The sequence below is a fragment of the Ailuropoda melanoleuca genome, chromosome 7 (assembly GCF_002007445.2).
Source record: "Ailuropoda melanoleuca isolate Jingjing chromosome 7, ASM200744v2, whole genome shotgun sequence".
In the NCBI taxonomy this organism is placed as follows: domain Eukaryota; kingdom Metazoa; phylum Chordata; class Mammalia; order Carnivora; family Ursidae; genus Ailuropoda; species Ailuropoda melanoleuca.
In genome coordinates, this window is record NC_048224.1 from 127423014 (window position 1) to 127429013 (window position 6000).

Here is a 6000-nt window from a genome sequence, read left to right on the forward strand (position 1 = left end):
GAGAAATAAGGGTGGAGTTTGAAGCCTGACATGTTTAAAGGAGAAGTCTTTAGTTATTCTTCCTTTAGACTAGAGGTAACCTAAGCATTAGTGTAGACTGAGGGAAATTTAAAAAGCCAAAGGAGAAGAAAAGATTGGAGAGAGATAATTAGTGGAGAGAAGATCTGATCACAGTGGGGAGGTATTTCTCAGCAAATAATAAACGTGTTTGAATCCTGGCTCCTACCCTTACAAGCTGCATAACTTCTCTCTTGAAACCTCATTTTGTTCATTTGTTGAACTGGGATAACATGAATGTTGTAAGACCTAAATGAGATAATAGATAGAAGTCATTAGCATAGTGGAAGCTTTCATAAAATAGTAGCTATTATTAAGTCAGGAGCACAAATGGAAAGGAGAAAGGCCACCAATTCCTCTGAGATAGAAAAGGGGGATAGGGGAAGATCTGCATGAACTTGAGGTGAAATTCCATCATTTCTGAGTCCAGAGGTCCTCAACTCTGGCAGAATATCAGAATAGATGGGGGAGCTTTCAGAAATATCAGTGCTTTCCTCCTATCCCAGACCAATTAAATCAGAAACTCTGAAGGTGGGCATGACTACTGGTATTTTTTTAAAAGCTCTCCTGGTTCACTATACATAGTTGAAAACTGCTTGGATAAATTTCGTTTCTCAAGTTTAACTATACATTTTTGAAGTAAATACTTCAAACATTTTTAAGAATGCTGATGGCAGCCATTGAAGAATCTCAAAAACATTGTGTTGAGGGGCAGCTGGGTGGCTCTGTCAGTTAGGCATCTGCTTTCGGCTCAGGTCATGATCTAGGGGTCCTGGGATCGAGCCCTGCGTGGGGCTCCCTGCTCAGGGGGAGTCTGCTTCTCCCTCTCTCTGCCTCTCCTCCATCCTCCCCCCTCCCACTCATGCTCTCTTTCTGTCAAATAAAGACGTAAATCTTTAAAAACAAAAAACAACAACAAAAAAATTATATTGAGCAAAGGAAGCCATAAACAAAGTGACTCACTTTGTATGATGCCATCGTGATTCCACTGAGATCGAGCAAAACAAAAAACAAAACCAAGAAATCTATGAGGATAAAAGTTAGAATAGTGTTTGCTTCTGGGAGGGGGGGAGGGATGGCCAGAATGAACAATTGAAAACCTTCTAGGTTGATGTAAATGTCCTGTATCTTGACTAAGGTGTTGGTTACAGAGCTAAATACATTTGCTCAAAATCATTGAACTGTATACTTAAAATCTGCGAATTTTACTGCATGCATTTATACCCATAGATCTAATTACACAGGCAGTGGGGAGCCATTAGAGTAGGGAAGTGTTATTTTAAATGTGTTTAGCACCTTATTAGCCACTAGTGTTTCTGGTGAGCAGGCATTTAGTTCAAATCTCTTATCAGCAAGTTTCTACGAGGTAAAAAAGGATGTCCCAGGACACGGTTGGGAGAAAGGAACCAACTTACTGTTTTCTGTTTGGAGATTTAACCTGTCATATTTCATATATTATTTACATATCATTATAGTTAGTATGTATTATCTTTTGGTTATTTATTCAGATTTTCATCTTCTGGCATTTACTTTTGTGGTTAAGATTTTAGTTCCTCGTTTTGTTCTTTGGAACTTTGAAACGATGGGAAGAACGTTGGGCCAGAATCACGCTGGAGTTCCTTAAGCTATCTTCTCGTTTTCCTAAAGATAAGCAGATTCAGGGGCCCGTGCCAAGTCTCTCGCCAGGAAGAGGAAGCTTAAGGATACCAGCATATCGCACAAACACGATCTTGCCCTTTACACCTAAGAGGGAACGCCCCCACCCACCTGTGCACACACACCCAGAGACTCAGCATATGGAACCCCTGACTCTGTGCTCTGTGGACCCACCCACAATGCAACGTGTGGCTTTTGGGAGCCGCAGTGCCGCTACCAACCACCAGCACAAGAGGGTTAGTGTGAAGCAAGCAGAAGAAAATGGTCCCGGCCCTACTTTTACCCTGTGTAGCCCCCCCTTTTTCCATGCCCCCTGTGCACACAACACTAATCACACTTACACCCTAAAGGAAGTTCCGAGATTCAAATTCCTCGGCGCTGAAGTAATGGCTGTTTGCGCGGTCTAAAGCAGCCAATGGTGACTGCGTTAACTTCACCCCCGCTAAAAAGATAGCCTGTTACCAGAGATCCCATTGCCTTCCTACCTGGGCTCGGGTTTCTCCTGTTTCACTAGACTCTTTAGGGAACATTAGGCCATTGTGAGCTGTTGAAATTCATCTCGGTCCAGGCTAGCGTCTTCTCCCACTCTCCCCTCCCAGCAACCCCACTGAGCAACATTGTCTTATTTTCTTTGTCAGGCTTCTGCGTTCGGAAACACACATAACAGGCTTCCGTCATTTCTTTATTATAGCATTTTCAGTTTCCTCCTTTTGACCTTTTGATATTGCTTTCATGATTAATTTTTTTCTAGGGCCCTGTTGACACAACAGACCTCTGTACTAACCTATTAACCTTTGAAAAATCAAAGTTGAAATCTCATTTGAGTGAGAAACCCAAAATAGTTTCCAACTAGCCTGGGCTTTGTGAACAATAAGCCAGACGCGTTCATCCCGCTCATGGATGGGCTCTGCACGCGGAGGAGCTGGTGAGTAAGAGGAGCGTGAAAGGAGATGGGAAGTAAAGATAGCATCGTGTTTAATCTTAGAGCCGCTCATCTTAGTCCTCACTTTTAGAAAAGAAGAAAACACACGTAATTTAACTAAAGAAGCTGTTGCTTCCTTTCTCCGGCTTTTCGTAGAGGGTCCTCGGGGGGTCTGCTCCTTCCGCTATGCGCACTGATGTATGATTGCCAGGTGAAACCGGGAAGCTCTTTCTCGTTCCTCCCGTCCAGATTATACCAGATTGACGCTTCATGAAATTGGGAAGAAAAAAAATTCTGAATCCCCTTTCATTGTAAATCCTGCTTTAATCCCAAAGGTGAGTTTCACTGTATCCGGACTTTTGTGACATCCTCGCCGCCGCCCAGTGATAATCGTGGAGACAGGCATGCTCCGTTTGGTTAGTCTCCACTTTGAGAACAATGCCTCACTCATCTCTAGCCCATCTTCAAAAGTGGTCTGTGCCTGGCCTTTGCCACCCCCCTCTCACCCCCCTGTCCACGGGAAACATACTGATCACTGGTCCCGTATGGTTTTGCATGGCTTTTGAGTCTCCAGAGGGGACCTTTCTGTTTTATTTTATTTTTAACTCGGGGCAAATGGATCACCAGAATCTTGAAGTGCTATTCTTTGAATATATACATCTATATTTGGTAATTTTATTGCATATTTGTTTGAAGTGGCAATATTGCCGCTCTGTTCCCTCGTAATTGCTTTCGAACCTGCTTTGTTTGATTCAGTGTCTGTTCATTCTCCAGGGACGCGGATCTGGGAGGGGCAGGGGCGGGGCGGGGAGCTCGTGACGCCCCCGGCCAGGGCTGGAAGCCTCCCCTCCTGAGAAGCAACCTTGCAGAGCAATGATGACCAAAGAGCCCTTCCAGGAAAGCCTTCTTATCATCTGTGCACCTCGCGGCTTCAGCCACTTGCCGTTTGAAGGCTGAGCGCTTGAGCGGTGTTCCTTCCTGACATTGTCTCCTGAAGGGGACATTGACAGAAGGCTCTTTTCTGCACGACAGACCGTGCACTTATGAGGCCTTGAGCGGGGTCAGCTATATCATTGGCAGGGTCCCTTACAGAATGAAAATGGGGGGCTTCTCGTTTAAAAAGGAGGAGAGTGCTCGCTTCGGTAGAACGTGTACGTGCTAACGTTGGGATGATACAGAGAAGATTAGCACGGCTCCTGCGCCAGGACCACCAGGATGGCGCGCAAAGTTGTGAGGCATTCCGTAAAAAAAAAAAAAAAAAAAAAAAAAAAAAAAAAAAAAAAAAAAAAAAAAGGAAGAAAAAAAATGCCTTTAAAGCTATTAAATTATAAAGCTTTTTCCTTTCTTCTGTGGTCTCTTTTTGATTTATCATGGTATTTGGGTTTTTTTATTTGCTATTTAAAGGCATTCTAAATCAAGAAAAATCAACATTTTAAATGATTAGCATTAAATTTACCATCCACCTTTATATGGTGTAATACCAGTTTTAAATGCAAATAGAGGAGCATTCAACTAGTATATAGCATCCTCAGAATGACACAAACCATATTTCGGAGCTTGTACGTGTATGTGTATTTTGAGTTCATCGCAACAGTGGGCACACTGCACAAAAGGAATTCAGCTTTTCATAGCACACATTCCACCAACTCTATTTTCAGTTTACTGAAGAGTAAGGAAAGGCTGAAAGGAAAATAAACCGTCACCCTATCTTTTCCTTTCTTTCTATGTCATTATTTTCAGTATCATTGGCCGATTCAAGAAAGTAACACAAGTAAAAAAAATGGTGTGATGGGGCTCCTTGTGTTCATTAGACAGCCATTGTGTTTCTCTGGGTCTGAAGCAAGTTCTGGTTTGAACAGAAAGCATAGCCTAGAGGGGTTGTCAATGACCCCTCTTACCCAGTCATAGACCCACCAGAACGCTTGGCTATTTGTAAATGCCATTTGTAAATCGGGCCGCAAGGAAAAGCACTGCACGTGCACATAGTGTGGAACTTCTCTGTCCACACACATGCTCCATTGTCCCATCCTATTTCCCTCACAAAACACAAGTTCAAAGATAGCATCCTTAAGGATTTCAAGACAGCAGCCACACAGCATTAAGCCAAACGAGGGGCCCTTTGGAACGTGCAATGGGGCTACTGCATAGGCTGCATACGCCTGAAGTCAGCCCTGGCCTTGAATCAGGAAATGACTTGTGTGACCGACTCGGGTTCAACCCTGGAAAAGTTATCAAAGTCGAGAATATTTTCAGAAGAGCCAGTTAGGAAGAAACATGTAAGTCGCTCTTTCTTACGTGTGTAGACCACCAGAGATATCAAAATCTGGTTATCTTTGAATGAGCTCATTGGGATGGCTTTCCACCACCTCTGGCTCCCTGTTCTACGCCACAGAATGATTTCATAAACTGTGAAGGAGACGGATGACCTCTGGCCTCTGGTATAGCTTCAGTCTCTAAGTGACCGCAGACACATAAGCTCCTCTTCTTCCTGAGGCTCCAGGCGGCAGAGCCAACCCCTCTCGTTCATTCTGCCTCATTCCTTCTCAGGGCCTTGGCTGATGATGTCTTTTGGACACGGCATGTGTGATTTATTAAAGGCTTTGGTTCTGGGGGGACTTACCTGCAACGGCTGACCCTCCAGCCACAAAGGGACCATGTGTAGACAATGAGGCCTTGAGAGACAAAAGAGGGACTGTGAAAAAAAGACCTTTGTCCAAGGAGTCATGTAATCATCCCGCAGCATTGTATACACACACACACACACACACACACACACACACACACACACGTGGGACAGCAAGGGAGCCGTAACACGGCTTTCTTCCTTAAGGACTGACAGAGCGTGTTATCTCTTTGTCACGGACATTTTTAAAGTTGGCTCTATGCACAAGTCCAGTTTTGTCTTATGAAATTACTGACGATAGGGAGGATACTCGGACTTTGCAAATAATCCGTTTTCCTCAGACTTATCAGGACATGTGCCAACCACTCCTTACATCTTTAACTTCTCTCAGAGAGCAAACCTGTTGCATGTCAATAGAAATCACCATGGGGGCACCTGCACAAGTTTTTCTAGGTTTCTCCTTGTGGTCTGTGGAGGGCTTCAGAAAACGCCCTCATCCCGTGTCATTGTCCTTCGAGCAAGGAATGAGAGTTCTCCTGTTGTTTCCAGGGGCCTGGGGTGCGGGGCTCCGCGGTCAAAGCAGCAGCGACCATCCTTCCTCTCCCTGACCTTGGGCACTGACCTCAGCCCCGCATGTCTGCAGGGATAAACAAAGACCAGTTTGGACCTGCCTCTGCTCTTGCTCTCAGTCTCTCTCTTTGACCCTCTGTTCTTACTCTCAGTCTCTCTCTGTGACTATCCT